At 44.6% G+C, this 23,967-nt stretch overlaps 1 protein-coding gene across 5 annotated transcripts in view; it reads left to right on the top strand.

Moving 5' to 3' along the window:
* The window catches only part of LOC111871921, a 51,511-nt gene that overhangs the window by 8,597 nt on the left and 18,947 nt on the right, over positions 1 to 23,967 (top strand). Inside the window, exon 1 of one of the 5 annotated variants that reach the window (XR_002844130.2) lies at positions 18,855 to 18,896. The exons of the other annotated variants lie outside the window; for them this stretch is intronic. The gene's annotated coding sequence lies outside the window, so the exon portion shown is untranslated. Of the gene's footprint in view, positions 1 to 18,854; positions 18,897 to 23,967 lie in introns of those variants that run through there. 5 annotated transcript variants of the gene reach the window in all.

A 23,967-nucleotide genomic window follows, 5' to 3' on the forward strand; every position in this document is an offset into this window, starting at 1 on the left:
CTTTCCGTCACTCACAAGTTAGTTTGATGTTACGTACATTATTAACATTACAGAATCCACATATTCCTGCCAGTTTTAATATGTATTTTGTAATCAACAAGTGTGTAACACCGGTCAAAGTTTGACACTTCTCTGGCCATTATCTCCGTAACCGTTCAACTTTGGACATAGGTGTTTTGGGTTATATCGGCATACTTTAACTTAAGGAACACCCTCCCGAAGTTTGGTCCATTCCTCCTGGGACACCCTGTATATATATATATATATATATATTTTTTAAACTTTCTTATCTTCCTAGTTCCCTACATATTTCCCCATGGTCCTAATAAAACGGCTTCACCCTATTTACATGCACTTTTTGCACTCTCTTTCCCCTCTTAATGGTAACATTGACCTTGTCTATAGCTGCAACTTCGTAAGGTCCTATCCACTAGGAGCTTAGTTTTTTTGATCTCCCCCGTCGCACTGTCTCGTCATACAGCAATACTCTGTCTCCTTCGTGGAGTTCTAATCTCTCAGTTTCCTTATTGTAATGTTCCTTGCTTCTGATTTTACTTGACAACAAGTTTTCCTTAGCAGCCTGATGGGCTGTTTGTAGTCTCTTTTTTAACTCTGCTACATCGTCGTCATATTGTACTGGGGACTTGGGCTGTCCGCCAGTGCTGAGGGTGAAGTGGACTTGCGACCGGAAATTAATTCAAAGGGTGTGTGACCCGTGGCTGAGTGCTCGGTCGTGTTATACGTAAACATGGCAAACGGTATCCACTCGTCCCAGTTCGATTGGTCTTCCTTTACATAGTGTCTTACGTATTCTGCCAATACACGATGACTCCTCTCGAGTCTGCCGTTCGTTTCCGGATGGAATGCGGTCGACTGAAACTTTTTGGTCTTAAGCATCTTGCACGTGCTCCTAAACACATTACTGAGGAAGTTGGTGCCCTGGTCAGTTAACACTGTATTTGGGGTCCCATATTTTAGAACAACTTGCGTCACAATTTCCCTAGCTACCGTCTCCGCGTCCTGGTGGCGCATCGGTGCGGCGATCACGTACTTGCTTAGGTCATCCTGAAAGGTTAAGATATATCTATTTCTCTTTTCAGTTTCTGGCAGTGGTCCTACTATGTCCAGGCTACACCTGTCGAATGGATTATCCGCTGTAGTCGTTATCTCCATAGGAGCCTTTTTCCTGGGTTTTAGTAACTTGTTCACCTGATAACTGCGGCACTTCTTCACGTAGTTTTCGATTTCCCATCTCATGTTAGCCCACACATAACGCTCTTTGATCGCTTTGTAAGTCTTATTCATGCCCCTGTGCCCACCCGGGGGTGCGTCATGGAATTCACACAGAATTTGTTTCTTGGTGTCCTCGTCCAAATCGACCTTCTTGTCATCTTTCATTAAACTACCTATCCTAATGAGTGCGTCCGCATTTGTGTTCGATGAACCCTTTTTGTAGAGTATCTCGTAATCGTACTCCACTAGTTTAATTCTCCACCGGAGTAACCTTGATCCAGGGTCCTTGACATTCATTACCCAAGTAAGTGGTTTATGGTCGGTTACTATTTTGAATCTGAGACCATACAAATAGGGTCTAAAATACTTTACCGCCCAGACGATTGCAAGTAGTTCCTTCTTGCTGGTGGTATAATGAGTCTCAGCCTTGTTCAGGCTTCGGCTCGCATATGCTATCGGCAAATCCTTTCCCATTTCCCCTTGTGATAACACGGCACCTAGACCGTTGTTACTCGCATCCGTGGCGACAGTAAACTCTTTTGAAAAATCAGGGTACTGTAGTGTAGGCTGTGTGGTTAATTTGGATTTCAACCTGTGGAATACATGCTCCTGTGTCTCCGTCCACTCAAACTTTGCATCCTTCTTCAATAACCGATGTAAGGATGACGCAGTTCTACTAAAGTTTTGGATAAACTTCCGATAGTACCCTGCCATTCTGAGGAACGATTTTAATTGCTTCGCGGTGGTGGTGGTTTGAAAATTCTCTAAAGCGCGTATCTTGACGGGATCCGGTCTCACCCCATTTTCAGTGATTACATGCCCAACGTAGGTCACTTCTTTCCTCAAAAATTCACATATCTCAGGTTGCAGCTTCAATCTGTATCGCCTCGACCTTTCAAAAATTTCTCTTAATTTTATATCACGCTCTGCTAGTGATTTGGCATACACCACAATGTCGTCCAAAAATGCAAAACATCGCATTCCAGTTAACCCACTAAGGACTTTATTCATCATCCGCTGGAATGTGACTGGGGCTGTCTTTAACCCAAAGGGTAGCCTCCGATACGCCCAGTGGTCATGTTTGGTGCTGAATGCTGTTTTCTCTATATCTTCCTCTTCTAACTCGATCTGGTGGTACCCCATTACCATGTCCAGACATGAAAAGTGTTTACATTGTCCTAACTGATCTAAAATTTCTGTTATGTCCGGCGGCGGGTAGGCGTCCCCCACTGTCTTCTCGTTCAACCTTCAAAAGTCCACGACCATTCGCCATTGTTTTTCACCACCTTTTTGGGTACCACTAGGATAGGGCTGTTCCACGGGGAATTACTTTCTTCTATGATCCCTTCCTGTAGCAATTTCGTGACCTGTCTGTCTGCCTCTTTCTGGGTCTCCGGGAGTCTGTAGGGCCTCGTATTTAAGAGTGACGTCCCCGGTACCAAATTTATAGAATGTTTTACTGCGTTAGTGCAGCTTAACTGGTCTCCTGGCACATAGAACACATCTTTATGTTCTAAACATATCTCGGTGAGGGACTCAAGCTCCTCGGAATTGAGGTGCTCAGTCCTCAACTGTTCCAAGACATCCTCATCTCTGCACCTCCCCATTTTTCTCTCTGTATCAGTTGGAGGTATTGCCACAACCTCTGGAATTTCCCTCAACTCAGCCACCAGTTCCTCAATCTCTACTTCATCATCCCTCGTATTTATCATACTGGTTAACACGTGTCCATCTACAACCTTGGTCAGGGATCCTGCCATATATACTCCGTCTAAAACCTCCTGCTTTTCAAGTAGTCCTTCCGCAGTGGCGTTTTCTGCAGCGACCGGCAATTTCACTATTACCTCGGATCGGCTGGGTAGGGTTATTGTCCTGACAGCAGGGTTCTGTTCTGTCGGTTCACATTCTCCCTCCCTCCTGCTGAGTAACCATTTTCGCATTTCAAAACCTTCATGCCGAAACGTCAGAGTTCTGGTTTCGTAGCAAATCTTTGCTTGTGTCTGACAAAGGAAGTCCCATCCTAGGATCTCGTCGCACACAATGTCCACCTGTTTACGAACCAGCTGGAACGTGAAGGGAACTTCTACACTTCCTTCTCTTATTCTAGTTTCTATCGTCCCATGGGTCTCGGTTACTGACCCATCTACACTCTTAATTTTTACATTGTCTCTGGGTTCGAAGGTGACCGTTCCGATCAGTTTTTCACTTTTCAGGATACTAACGTCAGCCCCACTATCAAGGAGTAGGCACAACCGTGTTTCGTTACTTACACCTAGGTTCAAACCCACATACTCGCAAAGATTCTTGTCGGTACAGCCTATTGAGTAGAGGCGACCGTTGGACGGCTGTTCTCCATCGGCCACCCCCCCATTTCCCCGACAGTTTCACAGGATTAGGGCTTTCTCTCTCTCTCGGCAGCCTTCTGCAATGTCTGGCCACGTGCCCCGTCTCCACAATGGAAGCAAGTAAAGTTTTTGGTATTATTTTGCTTCCTTACAATAACTGGGTTAGCTCTCATCTCCCTTCTTTCCCTGTTATAACATTTACTGCTTGTGTGTCCCATTTTCCCACACGAACTGCACCTGCTTGGGCTGGTTCCCTCATACTTATACCTATCCTGTTTCGATACGATAGCGCTTTCTGCCATTTCTGCTATCTCATCGAAGTCCCTATAATTCCTACTTCAGACTATAGTTTGGATCCGATCCGAGCGCAAGCCTTGCACGAAGCAGATATTTCTTAACCTGTCGGATAAATCAAGTATCCCTTCCCGTGCCCCTTCTGTACTATTTAGTAGCGCGGCTTCGCGAAACTGTGAACCCAGTGTCTGAATCCTTTGGATCCATTCTGACACCCTCTCGTCTTTGCCTTGTTTCGACCTGAAGAGTTGGCTCGCGTGGAAGTCGAGCGTTCTCTTTTTGACATAACAGTTTTTCAAAGATTCCTTTAATTCCGACCAATCCTCAAGATTTCGGTGTATTATAGACGTTCTTGGTTCCCCACTAATGCGTGTCAGGACGAACTTATACAGTGTGCCTGCCTGGTCAGGGTTTATTACGGAAAAAGTGGTATCCACATTCGCTATGAAGGCACAACCTCGTTCTTATTTCCCTTGAAATGGGGTATCAATTTTAGTGCCTCGCCTAAACTTATATACTCCTCGGCTATGGTGCCTCGTCTACGGGTTTCTGCAGTTGGGGTACTGGAACTACTAGGCGTGACTGGAATGGAGATTGAGCAAAAACTCACCGTTATGCAATCAGCCCACTGCACTGGTTCCTGTCCGCTTCGATGTCTCGTTCCGACAGCCCGTTCTGTTGACTCGTCCTGATGCCTACTTCCAGTTGTAGTTCTCTAGATCAGTGCCACTCCTGCAGCTTCACGCTCCCTCCGTACGCTCACTCGAATCAACCCCACATCTGACACCAGAAAGTTTATGTTGTATCACGAAGTTCCTCGCTGGATGCCCGGCGCTGGCGTATCGTGGATGTTACCGGCGCACAAATCAGGTCTGGTGCTCCCTAGGTTGGGGCCGCGTGGAAATCGCTGGGGATCCGGGTTGACAGAGGAGGATCGATTGGTCCGACAAGAGCGGTGTAATCAGCAATTGAGTTTATTAACTAATTTCTGTTGATTACACATAAATGCCACACCTGAGGACTGATAGCTAGGTTCCAGGGAGGGAAGGCTGTCTTGGCTCTACCTAGCCGCTATCTCGGTCAACGACTAGTCTCTCACTCTGTCTGCGTCAGACTGGGTTTTCATTCTTTGTTTTAATAACACCAGTCGTAAGGAATATTTCAGAGCAGAGCTCTGTTAGTTTGCTTGCTTATGTCTCGCCCCTTTTCTGTGGGCTTCGCTCCCTGTACCCTATGCGTACATGATTTTTTAGCAGCCACAGCTGCCTAAGACAGAGGTCACGCATCTGACCCCCTTGGTTATCTTGACTGCATGCTTGCATCCTCATGCGTCGCTACCATTTCTGTTACATTTCTATTAAGATTAAATGCTAACATATTAAGAGTAAATGCTAATGAAATAACATAGCGTATACAACACCTTTACCAAATGAAATAGCTCTTATACAGCAATAACGCATATACAACAGGGGAACCGAAGTACTTGGAGAAAACCTGCCTCAACGCCAATTGTCCACCACAAATCCCACTTGACCAGACCCGGGATCGAACCCGGGCCGCCGCTGTGAGAAACTAGCGGCTAACCGCTTGAGCTATGGCGCAGCCTTTGAACTGTACATATCTTTCACAATTAAGTGTTCCTTCAAAAAAAAATGCAGGTAGAGCAATCCTTGTTGCCATTACAGCAAACCGGACTCCAACTTTCACTGGATGGAGCCATACTTCATGGGTTAGATGTGGATTTCGTGAAATCCAGTAGCAATTATTTTTCATATTTCTGTATCCCTGCAAGTGAACCCATGCCTCATCAGAAAAGAATGTCAGTTCCAGATGAATCTCATCTTCAGTGATCCAGCTGCAAGGCATGCATTATTACTAGGGCCTGGACTTCTATGACCTAAGAACCGTAAATATATGCATGCACTTATGACCCAAAATTACGTCAAGTATGACATAAAAAATGTAAAATATGACCTTAAATATTAAATGGGACATATAATTTCACAATTTAATTATAACTTTACTAAAGTTTAAGAACAAAAATGATGAATATATGATAGTAGGCCCTACTTACCAAATTAGTCCTATTGTGTTTCTGAAGGAATGAAAACTGATTGAATTGTGACATTTCATATTGGATTAAACCGTTTCTTGTTTTCTTTATAATATTGACTTTTAGTCTCTCATTGGATACTGAACTGTGTGGAAGTGCAGTGAAGTTCGCTCCAGGAATAGGTTGCAGTGCTGATGCAACGGACGGTGTTCAACTGACTTTAGAGCAGTAAATAAGTTTCGGAACGTCTATACTATATAAGCAGCCAGTGATAAAGAACTATCGTGAAAATACTTATTGGAAATGACCGATTAAATGCTTCAAAGCGGAGCTAACTCGATCAACAGTATGTATTACCAACATGCCATTATACAAGGACAAACAAATACACCCATAAGCATGCAATATTTACCAAACAGCCAATCTCCTCCCAATGTAGAGGGTCACCGAAACATCCACTACTCCCCAATTATACTGGGTCAACCAAATATGCAGTATTTTTCCATCATGCAAGCCCAACCAAACATGACCATGAATAACCCTATACCGAGCTATGCTAATATGTACCCGAGTATCAACATCCAGGATCAGCAACTGTCACATATACCACCATATCAGATAGCCCCACCAGCACAGGCTCCAATACAAGCGGATAAAAATAACCACGACTTGTTCGATTATTCAGTGACCAGTGGGGAAGAAGATATGTTGGATAATGACAAAGACAACAGATAAACATCCCTGGCAAAAAGTCAAAAATAAAAGGAAAAGACACAAGAGGTACAATCCAATTTATGTAAATATTGAAGAACCTAGTACATCCAATGGATACCAACTACTTGAAAAACTTAATGATAATTCATTCCGTCATCAGTAATCTGTCAGACGACAGGTCCACAGTCTCCTTCAAAACAGTTCCTTCACTTAATGCGATCTCCAGCTTTCTCCTTCAAATAAAAATATTGTCTTCTGTCCCCAAAGTCATCCAGCATCTAGCATCTTCTTACGTTTTCTTCCTCGTCTTCTGGTCACTTCTGTCTGCTCCTCCGGTTTGTTTTGTCTCCAGAGGAAACATCTTGCTTACATGGTATCTCTGTTTTTGGAAAGAGACTATCCAGGAAAAGTGATAATATGGTAGTTTTTCCATTTGCTTTCCACATCGCAGTACAACAGGCATTCAAACCACTCTGGTCACACCTGTTGCTATATGAACTTGAACCATCTCAAGCATCATTTGCTCTGTGCTTCACGTTGCTGCTGATGACGCTGCTTCCATCATCAGTTTTTTTTTGTTTTTGGTCTCTCTCTTCGTCTGATGCCTACCCTTTGACCTGTCCAGCAAGGGAGGCCCTGCCAGTAGGTACGCTACCGCTGGTATAGCTCTCAGGGTCCTTGGCATACTCAAACCCCCTCACCACGATAAGGTGGAGACACAAACGAGGGGGTTAACGATAAAAACGAAGGAAAAAATTAAATAACTTCAGGAAGTAAACAACAAATAAAAGAACCTAGTTCCCCTCCAATATACATATATGGAGTTTACGGACTTCAAAGCCATGATTGAAACTCTCTGACAAATCATAGCTGATGAACAGTATCATACCAGACCAACAACCAAAAACACTGTCAAAGTCACCGTAAAAACAGTCGAATCCTACAGAAAATTAGTCCACCACCTAAAGGAAGAAGGCATTGTCTACCATACATACCAGCTGAAAGGAGACCGAGCGTACTGAATAGTAATTAGAGGACTTCACCACTCTACACAAACAGAAGAAATCAAAGAAGAACTTAGCTCTAAAGGTCATAAGGTTAGAAATCTAATCAGTGTCAAACACAGGCTAACCCAAAACCCGTTGCCTTTATTCTACATAGACTTAGAGCCACAAAACAATAACAGACATATATGGCATAGAATTTTTATGCACACAAGAATAACAGTAGAATCGCCTAGAAAAAGAAATGAAATAGTTCAATGCATGAGATGTCAGAGATATGGCCATTCAAAAGCATACTGCCCCAAGCCATATAACTATGTTAGATGTGGACAAGCACAGGACTCAAGGGTTTGCAAAAAACCAAGAAACACCCCCAGCTACTTGTGCCTTGTGTAATGGTGACCATCCTGCAAATTTTAATGGCTGCTCTCTCTATCAAGATCTAATAAACCTAAAAACCAATAACAATAGGAACTCTGCTCCCCTTCAACAACAGCTAGATCAACAACCTGGCCACAGAACTACAAGTATTGTGCTACAGAATCATCAACCTAACAGAAGGCTTACGTACGCACAAAGTGTGCGAAATGAAACCGAAACCTTAACAACCACACTGACTAGTTTTCTCAGTCAATTCAAAGAAATGTTTAATCAGCTACTGAACCAGAATAACATGATTCTGAACATGCTCACCACAGTCATCAGCAAAATAGTCCACTAAGAACCATGTCATTAATCATAGTAGCTTGGAACTCCAATGGGCTCTTGAACCATATTCCGGAAATTACAATTTTCCTAAGAATACACAAAGTTTTTTTCCTCTTAATATCTGAAAGTCATGCTACTAATAGAACAGTAATCAAAATACCCAATTATACGGTATACTGTGCTAATCATCCTGATGGTGGAGCACCTGGTGGATCGGCCATAATAATTAAAAGTTCTCTCAGACACCATGAACTTGATCTGTGTATAACGGATAAGATTCAAAGTGCAAAGGTCAAAATATAAACTTCCATATGGCCAATTACTATTGCTGTGATATACAGCCCTCTTAGACATATGGTCTCAACTCAAGAGTATCAACACCAATACGCTAGGCTCCCACTTCATAGCTGCTGGCAACTGGGGCTCAAGACTTATAACACTGAAAGGCAAGAATCTACTAGGTGCAATTCAACAAGAAGACCTATGCCACTTATCTACTGGAGAACCAACCTATTGGCCCGCTGATAGGAATAAAATCCCAGACCTCCTTGATTTTGCCATTACCAAACAGATACCAACTATACACCATGACATAAAATCGAACTTTGATCTTAACTCTGACCATAGCCCTATTATCATAACTGTAAGCACTGAAATTCTACTTCAAGAACCTGCACCTCGATTATATACCAAACAAACAAATTGGGGAAAATACCAAGAAATTATAAACCAAACTATAAAGCTCAATATAAGACTAAAGGAACGATGAAATTGAAGCTGCTGTCCATGACTTTACAGCAATATTGCAAAAAGCAGCATGGAAAGCAGCACCCCCATATTACCACAAAGCAACAGATAATAACTTGCCTCTTCGTATCAATTAATCCAGGGAAAAAGGAGAGTACGTAGAGTCTGGCAATGCACGAGGGATCCCTACGACAAAAGACATCTCAACAGACTCACTCATAGACTCCATGCTACCATCCAAGACTTCAAAAATGCGACCTTTCATTATTACATCAAAAATCTGGAACCCAGTGACCATTCACTATGGAGAGCTACCTAGAAGTTCAAAAGACAAACGCCCACCATATCTCCACTAAGGCAAGAAGATGACAACTGGGCTAGATCCACCCCGGAAAAAGCACAGATTTTCGGTGAATATCTTGGTAGAACTTTCACTCCATTAAATAACCAGGAGGATGAAGAAATAAGTAGTTATCTGGATGCTCCTTGTCAACTGTCACGTCCAATCTGATCTACCACACCAGCTGAAGTCACTTAGCAGATAAAACTGATGAACCCACACAAGGCCCCTGGATATGATCTAATTGTAAGGGAAATCCTTAAGCACCCACCCAGGAAAGCAATAGTTCTCCTAACTACCCTTTACAATAGAATGCTTCATCTCTCTTATTTCCCAACACAGTGGAAATTTGCTCAAATTATTATGATCACCAGACGTGGTAAACCCCCTATTGAAGCTGCCTCCTACAGACCCATAAGCCTGCTACCAACACTATCCAAGATATTTGAACGATTGTTATGAAAAAGAATAAAAGAAATGATCAGTCCTGATAACCTGATACCAATGCATCAATTCTGATTCAGAGAGGGTCGTTCAACATTACAACAATGCCATAGAATAGTCAACATAATCAGAGACGGATTAGAAAACAAGAAAACGTGCTGCGGTATTCTTAGCCATACAGCAGGCATTTGACAAAGTGTGGCATCAAAGACTCCTATGCAAACTAAAAAGGGTCATGCCTAGTCAACTGTACCTTATACTGAAGTCCTACCTATCGAACAGATACTTCGATATTAAGATAGACAAAGACGAAACCAACTACCATCCGATACAAGCAGGAGTACCCCAAGGTAGCGTCTTGGGCCCGTTTTTGTATCTTATGTACACTGCCGATATTCCAACAACAAACGAGACCAACATACGAGGGGGTACCCAAGAGAAACCAAACTTATTTTTTTTTAAACTTATTTATTCAAATTTTAAGCACAAACCTTCAATCCCCTTCAAAGTACTCTCCACTTACACTAATACACTTGTCTAGTCTTTTATTCCATTTTTCAAAATATTGTCTAAATTCATCTTTTGAGATGCTTGACAGCACCTCTGTCGTTTTTTTCCTTTCATGTCTCTCTTCATTCGAGGAAACAAAAAAAAGTCGCACGGGGCAAGGTCGGGCGAGTATGGAGGGTGAGGAACATGGGTCATACCATTTTTGGTCAAGAATTGTCATACAGACAGGGCTGTGTGAGCAGGGGCATTGTCATGATGGAAAAACCAGTCCCCCGACTGCCACAAATCTGGCTGTTGAGCTCCAAGTCACTCCCGACAGCTCCACAATTTCTTCAATGGTCCATCGTCGATCTTCCTTGATGATTTCACGAATTTTTTCAACATTTTCATGTGTTCGGGCTGTAGAAGGATGACCAGAACGAGGTTTGTCATCAGTTGACATTTCACCATTTTTGACATGGGGAAAACCACTCAAACACTTGAGTTTTCCCCATAGCATCGTCCTTGTACCCCGTTTTTAACATTTCAAGAGTTTCTGTTCCACTTTTCCCGAGCAAAAAGCAGAATTTCACCGCCGCACGCCGCATAATCCTTCTGGTCGCACTGTGGCCCTGGGGTTCACTCAGCCTCTAACAGAAATGAGTACCAGGAATTAAATAAATAATTTTCCTGGGGAGTAAAGCGCGGCCGGCGCGTAAGGCTGACAACCTTACCGCCATCTTTGAGCCAATTGTCTAGATAATGTGGGACCCTCAACGTCTCACAACCCTATGGGCCTTCATGGCCCATAGGGTTGTTACTTATTGTCAGTAATCGTTACCTCCTATTCTGAGTTTAAAACGGTCATAACTCCATAACCCTCCAAAATCAGACACATGTTTATATGAACTTTTTTTAATCACAAAGACCTAGGAAATCACCTCCTGCAGTTATGCCCTAAAGTCATGAAACACTCTGTATACATATGCGTGCAATGAAGAACTATAGTTGTCACATATATAGATTGCACAGTAATATAATGAAATATACCTAAATAAACATATTTCTGACTATAAATCCTTACAGTAAAGCAAAAATTCATCAACTGAATAAAACGAATTATTGATTAATATTTCTTTTAGTTTTCCTAGGAAACGATTCCTGTCTTGTTCCAAATCTCTTACATAGAGAGGCAAACTGTTGAAAATTTTAACACACACATATAATATACTCCTTTTTGCCTTACTGCTAAATGTGACTGTAATACGTGTAGATTCCCTCTGTGTCTTGTGGTCTTATTATGGATTGTATCATTAAAAATAAAATACTCAAGATTACTTACCATAAAAATCATCAAAGATAATATATATTTGGAGACCAATGTTAATATGTTTAGTTTTTTTAATACTGGCCTGCATGTATCTCTTTGTTTCAATCCCATCATCACCCTAACAGTTCTCTTCTGTAAGATAAAAATCTTCTTAGCATCTGGTGAATTACCCCAGAAAACTATCCCATACCTCATGACTGAATCAAAATATGTGTGTTCAATATTAGTGCCCAACTTCATATTTCTTAATGTTAAGCATTCCTTGTCCAATCTGGGTAACATTAATTTAACTGTGTTTTCCAGTTGAAAAACTGTATAGAGCTGAAGAAAATTTTCCTGCTGTAAGCGAAAGGATTGTGAGTGTTAAAGTTTTGGAGGGAAAACCTGAGAGAAGCAGACCACTTGGGAGACCAAAGTGCAGATGGAGAGATGCTATTAAGATAAATTTTAAAGACATAGTTTGGAAGGGTTTGTACTGGGTCTTTTTGCCTTAGGATGCAGAGCCATTATGACCATGTGTGAGCACAGTAATGAACCCTTGGGTACCATAACTAACTCCATGGAGCTGAGTGAGTCCTTGAGAAGCCACCAGTTGCTTCCACTGAAGAATTTCTCAGCATTATATAGAACCTGGAAGTTTATAGATGTTCACAAAAATCCATCACAAGTTCCTATCCTGAGCCATATGAATCCAGTCCACACTACCCTATCCAATGTCTCTTAAAGATCCGTTTAAATATTGTCTTCCCACCTATGCCTAGGTCTTCCAATTGATCTCTTTCATTCTGGCTTTCTCAGCAAATCCTATATGCATTCCTCTTCTCCCCCACGCCTGCTATATGAGGTGCCCATCTCATACTCCTTCACATGATCATATTGTAACGTGTTTCGTTACAGAATACGTCGTAGAGATCGTTAATTGGTTTATTCAACAATCTACAAGAAACGGCTACAATTAATTATAACACAGTTGCGGGTTTCCACACTTTACAAACCCTACAACCAAAGTCTTCACATATTAATAGCGCTGGAGCTATACAAGTCTCGCTGAATTACACACTCCACATATAACTGGTTATAACGGACTATCACTGATTCTCGCACATGGGTCTGTAGCTCGTAACTTGCGAACTGAGAACTCGTTGATAACGCACTGACTCTCGCTTGCTGCTCAGCCGGCTTTTATTCCGTTCGCTGTTGCTAGGGTCGCCCGCCACGTCACTACTGTGACGTGGCGTATAGCCTAGCAACGCTGTTACCCCTTGCTGACGTCACCGCTGTTGACTCGCGTTGCATAGCTACCAGGTTGCGGGGACTCTGCTAACTTTGGCTCTGCTCGGCACGTCACCGCGGGGAAAGTGGAGGGATGATGACTCGCCTATTACGAGAGCGCTACGTTACAGCCATGTGGCGCTGGGGAGGTAGGGGTCCTCCGTTGCGCAACATGTCACACTTCTCCCTCCCTAAGGCTGTTCGTCCCGAATAGCCTAACGGTACTCCCCCGTTCCTTTTCTTTGGAGGCTGTTCTTGCAGCATCTTCTTTGTGTCCTACTGTTTCTCTTCTCCCCGTCGCTCTGCTCTCCAACCGCTTCATCTTCCCCCTTTTTATGGTTGCTCGTCTCGAGCAGCTCCATGATAAGGCGCGAGCCGGTCGAGGTATACAACTAACATCCTCGACCTGGGGGTCTTCTGGATTCGGTATACCACATCATTTATCCGGGTCACTACTTTGTAAGGACCTTCCCATAATGCTTGTAGTTTCGGCAATTTCCCCTTTCTGCGGGTTGGGCGATAGAGCCAGACTCGGTCGCCTTCATCGTAACCTGCGGAGTTGGCCAGTTTATCGTACCAAGTTTTCATCCGGTCACTGGCAACCTTCAGCTGTTGCCGGGCATGATTGTGGATGTCGTGCAGATGATCCACTAAGTCTGCTGCATAATCGGTTGTGGATTGTTCTTTGTCAGGGGGTACGCCAAACAGCAGGTCGCAAGGTAGTCGTAGTTCTCGTCCGAACACTAGGCCAGCAGGGGTCAGGCCCGTTGTGTCGTGAGTGGATGCCCTGTAAGCTAGGAGAAAGAGGGGTAGCCTCTCATCCCAGTCCCTTTGGTGCGATGCGACGACCTTCCGCAAGTGCTCCTCGATGGTCTTGACGTAGCGTTCCACCATGCCATCCGACTGTGGGTGCAGGGGTGTGGTGCGCGTCTTGCTCACTCCCAGGCGTTGCAAAACTTCTTTCAGTAGATGAGACTCGAAGTTACGGCCTTGGTCACTGTGCAACTCTCGAGGTATGCCGAAGCGGCAGAAGAAGTTGGCAACCAGAACTTCCGCTATTGTTGAAGCCTCCTGATTCGGGATGGCGTACACTTCCGGCCACTTGGTGAAGTAGTCCATAGCGATCAGTAAGTATCGGTTTCCTTGGTCGCTTCGTGGGAAGGGCCCTGCGATATCAATGGCTACTCTCTCGAAGGGAGCACCGACATTATACTGGTGCATTTGCCCACGATTCCTGGTCCGCGGTCCCCGACTGGCTGCACATGTGTCACACTGTCGACACCATTTCTCAACATCGGTCCTTGCTTGGAGCCAGTAGAATCTCTGTCGAACCTTATTCAGAGTTTTGTTGACACCGAAGTGACCTCCTGACGGTCCACCGTGCAGTTCGCTCAGAACGTCCTTCACCCTGCTCCGAGGAATAATTACCTGGGCTACTTGACGTCTTCCGGTGACGGATTCCCAGTCACGCTCTAGTACGCCGTTTCTCACAGCGAGCGATTTCCACTGGGCCCAGTAGCTTTTGTACGTGGGACTCCGATCCGCGATGTCCTGCCATTCCGGTCGTTGGCCGTTCTCTACTTCCTGTAGAATAGGTCCTATGTCCGGGTCTTTTAGCTGTTCCTCTCTTAGGGTAACAGGGTCCCAGCCGGCTGCCGGTAGGGTTCCAATAACGCGTATTTGCTTTACCTCTGCCCGCGTCTCAACTTTGTGGCAGTGCGCACATTGCTCTTTGCAGGGTCGTCTAGAAAGGGCGTCGGCGTTGTTATGTTTTCGGCCCTGACGATGCTCCGAAGTGAAGTTGTACTCCTGTAGACGCTGTATCCAGCGCGCAGTTTGTCCCTCTAAGTTCTTGAAACTCATAAGCCAGGTAAGCGCAGAGTGGTCCGTTCGCAGATGGAACTGTTGTCCGTAGAGGTATTTGTGGAAATGTTCCAGTGTCCTCACTATGGCAAGTAGTTCTCGACGGGTGACACAGTAGTTTCTCTCTGCTTTGTTTAGCGTCTTGCTGAAGTAAGCTATGACACGCTCTTTTCCGTCCTGGATTTGAGAGAGAACTCCTCCAATTCCGACATTACTTGCATCTGTGTCCACAATGAATTTCTCTCCTGGCTGTGGGTAGGCAAGAATAGGGGCAGCACATAGGGCACCCTTTAGCGTTTGAAAAGCGGCCTCCACTTCTGGAGTCCACTGGAAGGTTCGTTTCTCTTCCGTTAGTTTCGTTAGTGGTTTCGCAATGTTGGAAAACCCTGAAATAAATCGCCTGTAATACGCGCATAGTCCCAGAAAGCTTCTAACTTCATGTTTATCCTTCGGGGTCGGCCATTCTCGCACGGCTTTCAACTTCTCTGGGTCGGTGGATACCCCTTCTGGTGATACAATATGCCCGAGGTACCGGACCTCTTCCTGCAGGAGTTTACACTTTTCCGGGTTAAGTTTTAGACGGGCTTCCCTGAACCTCTCGAACACTTTCCGTAAGTTGAGCATGTGCTCTTGGAATGTGCGGCCTATTACGATCACGTCATCCAAATACACAAGGCATGAATCGTACGTGAGCCCTCGTAGGACTGTCTCCATTAGCCGTTCGAAGGTTGCCGGGGCATTGCAGAGGCCAAAGGGCATGACTGTGAACTGCCATAGCCCTTGTCCTGTCGAAAACGCTGTTTTCTCTTTGTCGTCTGGGTGTACGTCGACTTGCCAATAGCCACTCTTTAGATCGAGAGTTGAAAACAATTTGGCTCAGGCCAGCGTGTCCAGGGTGTCGTCAATGCGGGGTAGCGGAAAGCAATCCTTCTTGGTGACGTCGTTCAGCTTTCTGTAGTCCACACAGAAACGGAGCTCCCCATTCTTTTTCCTGACCAAAACGACCGGTGACGACCAAGGGCTGTCCGATTCTTCTATAACACCCTGTCCTCGCATGTTTTCGAGCATTTCCTTCACTTCCGCTTGTTTTGCCAGGGGTACTCTCCTCGGTGGCTGTCGAATTGGCCGGTCTTCTCCCGTGTCTATGCGTTGATATACCCTGCTTGTCCTTCCATAATCTTCGTTGTCTTGTGCGAAGATATCCGCGTACTCGGACACGAGATCCTCTAACTCTTGAAATTCTCCGGGGCTTAGGTGTGGCTTGGCGGCTGTGGTCACGTCCACTAATTTCGGTGTTAGACCCGGTGCTGGTGGCTGCCCCACCTCGGGCAAAGCCACGAGTGTTACTGGCTCATAGTGCGCCAGAGGAGATCCTCTCCTGAGCTTTTGGTCCTTGTTGGTAACATTCATGACCCTCACTGGTACTTGACAGTCCTGAACTAGGGTCCTGGCTACGTAGATTCCCTCAGGCGGATGGGCCTGGGGGCTTGGTTCTACTAGACCATTTTCTACTCCCAGATGAGTCTTCATTTTAGCCATCACTATTCCCTCGCTCCGTGCAGGTATCACATGGTCCTTTGCCACTACTAAGCTGGAAGGATGGGGTCCTGCCCCAGGACTCCATAACGATACTTCTTCTCCCGCCAGACGCAGAGTTTGGCGCCCTATATCCACTGATGCATCATAGGCGCGGAGTATGTCTAGTCCCAGGATGAGCTCATCTGTGATATTCGCGACGAAAACCCACATTGTTATCGGTTGGCGCCCCAGGGTAAGGGTCAACAGAACTTCTTTGAGGATGGATAGGGATCCTCCACACACGGTCTGCAGCGTGAAATCTGGATTTGGTTGTCTTTCAGGCCAGCCGGCGGCGATATCCGGTCTTACTACCGTGACGTATGCTCCAGTGTCCACTGTCACCTGGCACGGCTTATCACCGACCCATCCCTGGATGACCAGGCTGGTGTTCGCTTTCTCCGTCATGTTGGTGAGTGCGTAGTGTGGAGGCCTTAACGCATATGCCGGCGTTCGCCCTTCTCCGCCGGCCGTCGCTCGTTTCCCGGCGGTTGGTCGTTTCTCCAGCTTGTTTCCCTGTTGTTTCTGGGTCGCCATTTTGATTTCCCCGGCGATTCCCGTTTATTTCTTGGAGGTCCTTCTTTTCGGTCCTGGTGCTGTCTATTGTCATCTCCTCGTTGGGTGGGGGACGATAGGAACTTGGTGCTATCTCCGTGAGGTCTGGCTGCTACCAGTACCGCCTGCAGCTCTAGCGCTTGTCGGAGGGCCTCGTTTACCGTCTTCTCCCCTCCCAGCAGCATCGGCATCTCGTGTTCCGTATGCGAAGGCTTTTCCTGCCTCCCTTCCTATGTGGTCAGCAGGTAGATTGGGGTAGGCACGACGGGAAAGGAGTTCAATGGCCGTGGCAAAGTCTTGCAGGGATTCTCAAGGTCTCTGTGTCCTCGTTCTTAGTTGGCAGTGGTAAGCAGCTGCAAAGCGTTGGTCCCCGAAACGGTCCTCTAGAGCCTGAAGTGTTTCCTCATAAGTCGTATTTGTCGGAATGCCGGGTAGTATTTCCGCCGCCCGACCCTTCAGGGCAGTAATTAGGTACGTCGATTTCTCCCGGTCCGACCATTGGTTGTGTTCTGCCACGGTCTCGAATTGTCGCCGGAACACGCTCCACGTTGAATTCCCGTTGAATGTCGGCTGAGCTGTGCTCGCGACGATCGTTGATATATTTCCCCGCTCGGCCTTCATTTGCACCATGTCCAACCGGGCCTGGAACTCGCGTTTGGTTTCGTCAATTGCTGCGCAGCTTTCGTTGTAGTTNCGCCTTCCTTTCTTCCTTCTCGATTTTTCTATCGGCATCTGCCTTCGCCAGCATTTCGATTGTCTGCTGCATCTCCATTTTGTAGCAGTAAAATATTCGATGCACAACAAATTGTTTGTGGCGTGTTTAAGCTTGTAAACTCACTTCTGACGATCACGTGTTTAAGCTTGTAATCACTTCTGACACCAATGTACTCGTAACGTGTTTCGTTACAGAATACGCCGTAGAGATCGTTAATTGGTTTATTCAGCAGTCTACAAGAAACGGCTACAATTAATTATAACACAGTTGCGGGTTTCCACACTTTACAAACTTTACAACCAAAGTCTTCACGTATTAATAGCGCTGGAGCTATACAAGTCTCGCTGAATTACACACTCCACATATAACTGGTTATCACGGACTATCACTGATTCTCGCACACGCGTCTGTAGCTCATAACTTGCGAACTGAGAACTCGTTGATAACGCACTGACCCTCGCTTGCTGCTCACTCGGCTTTTATTCCGTTCGCTGTTGCTAGGGTCGCCCGCCACGTCACTACTGTGACGTGGCGTATAGCCTAGCAACACTGTTACTCCTTGGTGACGTCACCGCTGTTGACTCGCGTTGCATAGCTACCAGGTTGCGGGGACTCGGCTAACTTTGGCTCCGCTCGGCACGTCACCGCGGGGAGAGTGGAGGGATGATGACTCGCCTATTACGAGAGCGCTACGTTACCGCCACGTGGCACTGGGGAGGTAGGGGTCCTCCGTTTCGCAACATGTCACAATATAATTATGCTTGATGAACAGAGGTTACAAGTTGTGGAGCTCTTCATTATAATGTTTTAGGTACCAAAACATACATTTTCTGTACTGCTGCCTTGACCGATAGTTCCTTGGAAAGGTCACTGAGGTATGAACCGAGTACTTTCTACTGATCATGATAGCTGTAGAGAAGAGCATCCGTACAAAACAGCTCTTATGAGTTATTTGTGATGAGAAACAGCCACAGCAAGGAAAGCATACGCTGTTTCATGTGTGGTGTTGTGCATCCATTTCTGAGAAGGATGTGATGGTTTTTACAGAACTGTACAAATTCGGAGAACGCTTTAGTGGGTCCATATGGTGAGACATACCCAACACCTCATGATGCAAATCAGGCCATGAATGTAAAAGCTGACGCAGTCTCAGATGCAGAAGAGGAAGAAGATCCAGTCCCAATAACATTTCCAGAAATAAAAGCTGAACCTGAGGTGAGCTGTATGTGCACTGTTAGGCAGATGACACAAATGTGCAGAAATGCCACTTGTCTTCTCTGTGAACATGAAACAACTCCACTGTGCTGTTGACTTATATTTTGAAAGTTTTATCTTTTTTTCCTGACTGTGGTACCTTGTATGTTGTGTGTGATGATATACCACTCCCATTTTCGTTAAACAGATCTAATATTTTAGATGAAAATAAATCTTTTGTAAGATGAATGTTTGCGGTAAATTCCATAGCAGGAACAGTGTTTCACATTTTCCTTGTCTGTCCAATCCACTAAGCAGTGCTTTGGTATTACATCATAGCATTCCCAGGATCTATAAATGCTGAAGTTTATCATTTGTTTTCTGTCTCCCTTGCAGTCTGTATCCATGTAATAACTTAGAGGTGTCATTGTGTTAAGGATTTGCTTTAGGATAACTAAAAGTAAAAAAGTAAAAGTAAAGCTATCCCTGTACCAGGCTGTGAAGGCCCATAGGGTTGTGAGACGTTGAGGGTCCCACACTATCTAGACAATCAGCTCAAAGATGGCGGTAAGGTTTTCAGCCTTATGCACTGGCTGTGCTTATCCTTCCAGCCGCACTGGGCCCTGGGGTTTACTCAGCCTCTAACAGAAATGAGTACCAGGAATTTAGGATAACTAATGATTCTCTAAAGATTTGTGACAATGTATGACATATTATAGACACATGTTGCCTGTTGCCCTTTGTTTGAAGTAAACTGAATATACATGACACTGTTGAAGTTGCCTCTGTACCAGCTGTCAGGTGATTGGTTTGCATAACAGATTTTTTGTTTTTGGTTAGACAGAAAGGTGACTAAACATTAGTTACAGAGAATATGTAAGAGGTGTAGAAAGCAGTAGTGAAGAACTGGCATTCACAAGACATCCTAATACAAGTATATAGACGCAATGGTGGTGAAATGGAATATACAGTACAGTGGATGTAATTAAACACACAAATAAAGCTATTAATGAACATCAAAGAAAATTTCTACGTCTACATATAGATGGAGGTTCTTACTTTTCTCGGCCAGTTCACAACAACTGATGCACCACTGGCTGCAAGGTGTAAACAAATTTTGCCAATGAATCAGTATGCCTGTGGCCAGTTATGTTTGAAATGAAGTATACAATTCACAGGCCACAGAAGTTGTTGAAAATGCTGTCCCCCTACATGTAGGCATTCCTTGCACCAGCAGAAGGGGTTCTGTTTAACCCTTAAAGCTATTGTGTCAAAATTTTGGTATTTCCCTATGAATATTTCTTTCAATTCTTCCTTATGGGGTTTACTGTTTTAAACTTCGTCCTGCAAAGAACCACAGAAGAAATATCTAAGAATTAAAAGTCAGGTGAATGTGCCTGCCAAATACCACTGCTGATATTTCTGTCCCTGAAGATACCAGGCAAAGCCTGCATAGATGTGTGTGCAGTTTTGGCAGTAGCTGAGTCTTGCTGAAACCAGTCATAGAGCCTTTCTGCTTTTGTAACTTTCGAAAGAATTGTCTGAGAATGATCTGTACATATCTTTCACAATTAATTGTTCCATTAAAAAATGCAGTAGAGCAATCCTTACAGCATGCCAAACTCCAACTTTCACTGGATGGAGCCATACTTCATGGGTTAGATGTGGATTCGATGAATTCTGTGATTTCCAGTAACAGTAATTTTTTGTATTTATGTATCCCTGCAAGTGAACCCATGCTTCATCAGAAACAAATGTCAGTTCCAGATGAATCTCATCTTCAGTGATACACTGTAGAAACCAACTGCAGAAATGAATTCAGAATGTTGTTCATTAGTCCTGATAACATTTATATTCGCACAACACATTTTACAAGCTGGATATACATTTGGCACAATGGACCAGACCATGAAAGTATCATACAGTATGTCCAAAAAGTATTCGACTTTATTTTTTCCGCTGTAAGTAATGGCCAAAGGGTGGGGAAACTGAGCATAGTGGTAGAAGGGAGTTTTATGGACATGCGTGATTATTGCTGACTCGCAACACTGCCGGATGCATCTGTGGCTGCCAGATGGTGAAGTGGTGTGACATGTTCTCGTCACATTCTCGTTTTGCTCAAGATGACAGAAAGCTTGGAGCAGCGATACTGCATTAAGTTTTGTCAGAAACTTGGGGATACCCAAGTGGAAACAATTCACAAAATTCAGAAGGCTTTCGGCGATGATGCAATGGGGGTCACTCAAATTAAAGAGTGGTTCAACCGCTTTAAACATGGCCGTATGTCGGCGGACAGTGGGCAGCATTCTGGGAGACTGTCAACGAGTCGAAATGCTGATGTCATTGAAAAAGTGAGGACACTGATCATGGAGGACCGTCGTTTGGCCATCCATGAAGTTGCTGATGACGTTGGGATCAGTAGAAGTTCTGCAAACACAATTTTAACTGAAGATTTGGGCATGCGAAGAGTGGCAGCAAAATTTGTACCCAAGTTGTTTTCGCCAGAGCAGCAACAACTCCGCCTTGAGGTCGCGCAGGACATGCTGTAGTGCACCAAGAGGGATCCTGAGTTCCTGAAGACTGTGATCGCTGGTGACGAGTCGTGGATGTACGGATATGACCCGGAAACCAAGGTCCAGGCATCACAATGGAAGCATCCAACATGCCTGAGGCCCAAAAGAGCACAACAGGTTCGAAGCAATGTGAAGGTGATACTGAATGTTTTTTCAATTACCGGGGTGTTGTGCATCATGAGTACGCACAACTAGGCCAGACTGCCAATAAGGAGTACTACCAAGAAGTCCTCTGCCATCTTTGTGATGCAGTTCGGCACAAAAGACTGGAGCTGTGGGCCGCACGCAACTGGCAGCTGCATTATGACAATGCCCCAGCTCATTCATCACACCTGATCCAGGGTTTCCTGGCCAAGCATGGCATTCCGCAGGTTTGCCAGGCTCCCTACTCTCCTGACATGGCTTCTTATGATTTCTGGCTGTTCCCAAGATTGAAGACACCATTAAAAGGCTCCCATTTTGACATCCGCAAGGACATCATACAGAACACAATGGCGCAGCTGCACGCCATTCCAAAGGAATCCTTCCAGAATTTCTTCTAGCGATGGAAGGACTGCTGGGCTAAGTGTGTGGAGTCACAAGGGGCCTACTTTGAAGGTGATTAGGTATAGTAACCACCCAGATACAGAACTTTGTTTTCCTGGCCCAAGGTCGGATACGTTTTGGACATAGTAGTATATAAAGGAAGGACCCAAACTCAACGCATTAGAAAGATGTTATATATATGAGACATAATGAAGAAAGGTCTACAGATGAACAATACATTTACAGAAATACATAATCCCCTATTCAACATTCTAGTAAAAACACACACCAAATAACCCCACCCCTTCCCCATCTCTTCAACCACTCAGAGTAGCTTCCCCCTACCTCATACCACTCAACTCTACACAAACATACCCACATATACAGATACCCCCAAGCATATACTCTAGACTGAACCGCTACAGCATAGCGACAGCGCCAACACAGGGAGCAGCCTGTACACACATACAGTTACCCCCCTAGCAAGTAGTCTAGACCGAACTGCTACAGAATAGCAACAGCACCAATGCAGGGAGCAGCCCGTACACATATACAGATACCCCCCAAGCAAGTGGTCGAGACCGAACCACTACAGCATAGCGACAGCATCAACACAGGCATCAACCCGTACACATATACACAAACCCCCCTCAAGCAAGCAGTCTGGGCCGAACCGCTACAGCATAGCAACACCACCAACACAGGGAGCAGCCCGTACACATATAAGAAAATCAAATATATATAAGTACATATACTTAATAAGCTAACAGTGAGTTTAATAACAAAACACTCACAAGCTTCTCCTTATAATAATTAGAAAACTGTTACAGATCACTCTGAATAAACAACCTGTTGGGTGACATACATAATAACGAGCATAAGTTCCACAAGAGGAGTAAGGTCAAGACCACATGACCTAACTCATGTGAGAAGATCCTGATATGCAGGCTCCCCACACTATATTTACTTCTGCTACCAGAAAATCATGTCAACAAGTAGCAGTCACAAAGTTTTAAAGAGATGTCACAAAATATTTCATTTCCATTTTAGTACAATTTTAATTCTTATGTTTTAATCTTTAATCGATAATGTTTAAATTCTGTTGTCTCAGTAGTTTAAAAATTTAACTGGAAGACTAAATTTATACATTTAAAAACACTCAAGTGCACAATATGCATCCTTGTTGAAGAATTAGTTGCAAATTGTTAAATGCAATTCACCAACTGAGTCTGGTATCATTGTATGCCTGATGATGACCCATTATAAGGGTCAAAACATGTAGCATCAATAAAACCAAATGTTGATATCATAGTGTCTGCTTGCTTTATAGAATATTGTTATGTAAACGGCATATTTCTGTATACATTTTATGTACATATGTAGCTGTTGCAAGGCGTTCGCACCCCTGCTTCTACACAGTGTGGTGTGCCTGATACCATTTCACACATCCAGAGGCACTCATAATGGCCATTTTCCGGCAAAACCCAAACGTTTAAATTGTCAAGGAATCTTGTGTGGCAACCTAGGAGATGACTCATATGGATTTGCTCATTGTATCAGGGTGGACATGTCTATTGAACTGACAGTGTGCTATTCATCTTTTTGAGGCCTTTTATTATACACACACATATACATATATATATATATAGTGACATGTTGCGCAAAGGAGAACCCCCCCCCACCAGCAGTGACGTGGCGGGTGAGTCAGCGCTCCCCTCCCCCTCCTCCGCACGGTAATGTAACGGTGACGCAACAGGGTTGCGAGAGACGATGGTAGTAACAGCAGTTACTACCGCTAGCATTGCTAGCAACACAGCGCCAGGCAACAAGGGTGCTTATTACGTGGCCGTTTTCTGTATTGTCCAATCGCGGCTACATGAGCAGCGAAGTCTATTCACAGTCAGTCCTGGAGCTACCTACGAGTCAGTCCTCGAGCTACCTCCGAGTTAGTTCCGAGTTAGCCAGCAACCAGTCAGTTGTATTGTGGCATTTGG

Source organism: Cryptotermes secundus, unplaced genomic scaffold (genome assembly GCF_002891405.2).
Source record: "Cryptotermes secundus unplaced genomic scaffold, Csec_1.0 scaffold641, whole genome shotgun sequence".
Taxonomy (NCBI): domain Eukaryota; kingdom Metazoa; phylum Arthropoda; class Insecta; order Blattodea; family Kalotermitidae; genus Cryptotermes; species Cryptotermes secundus.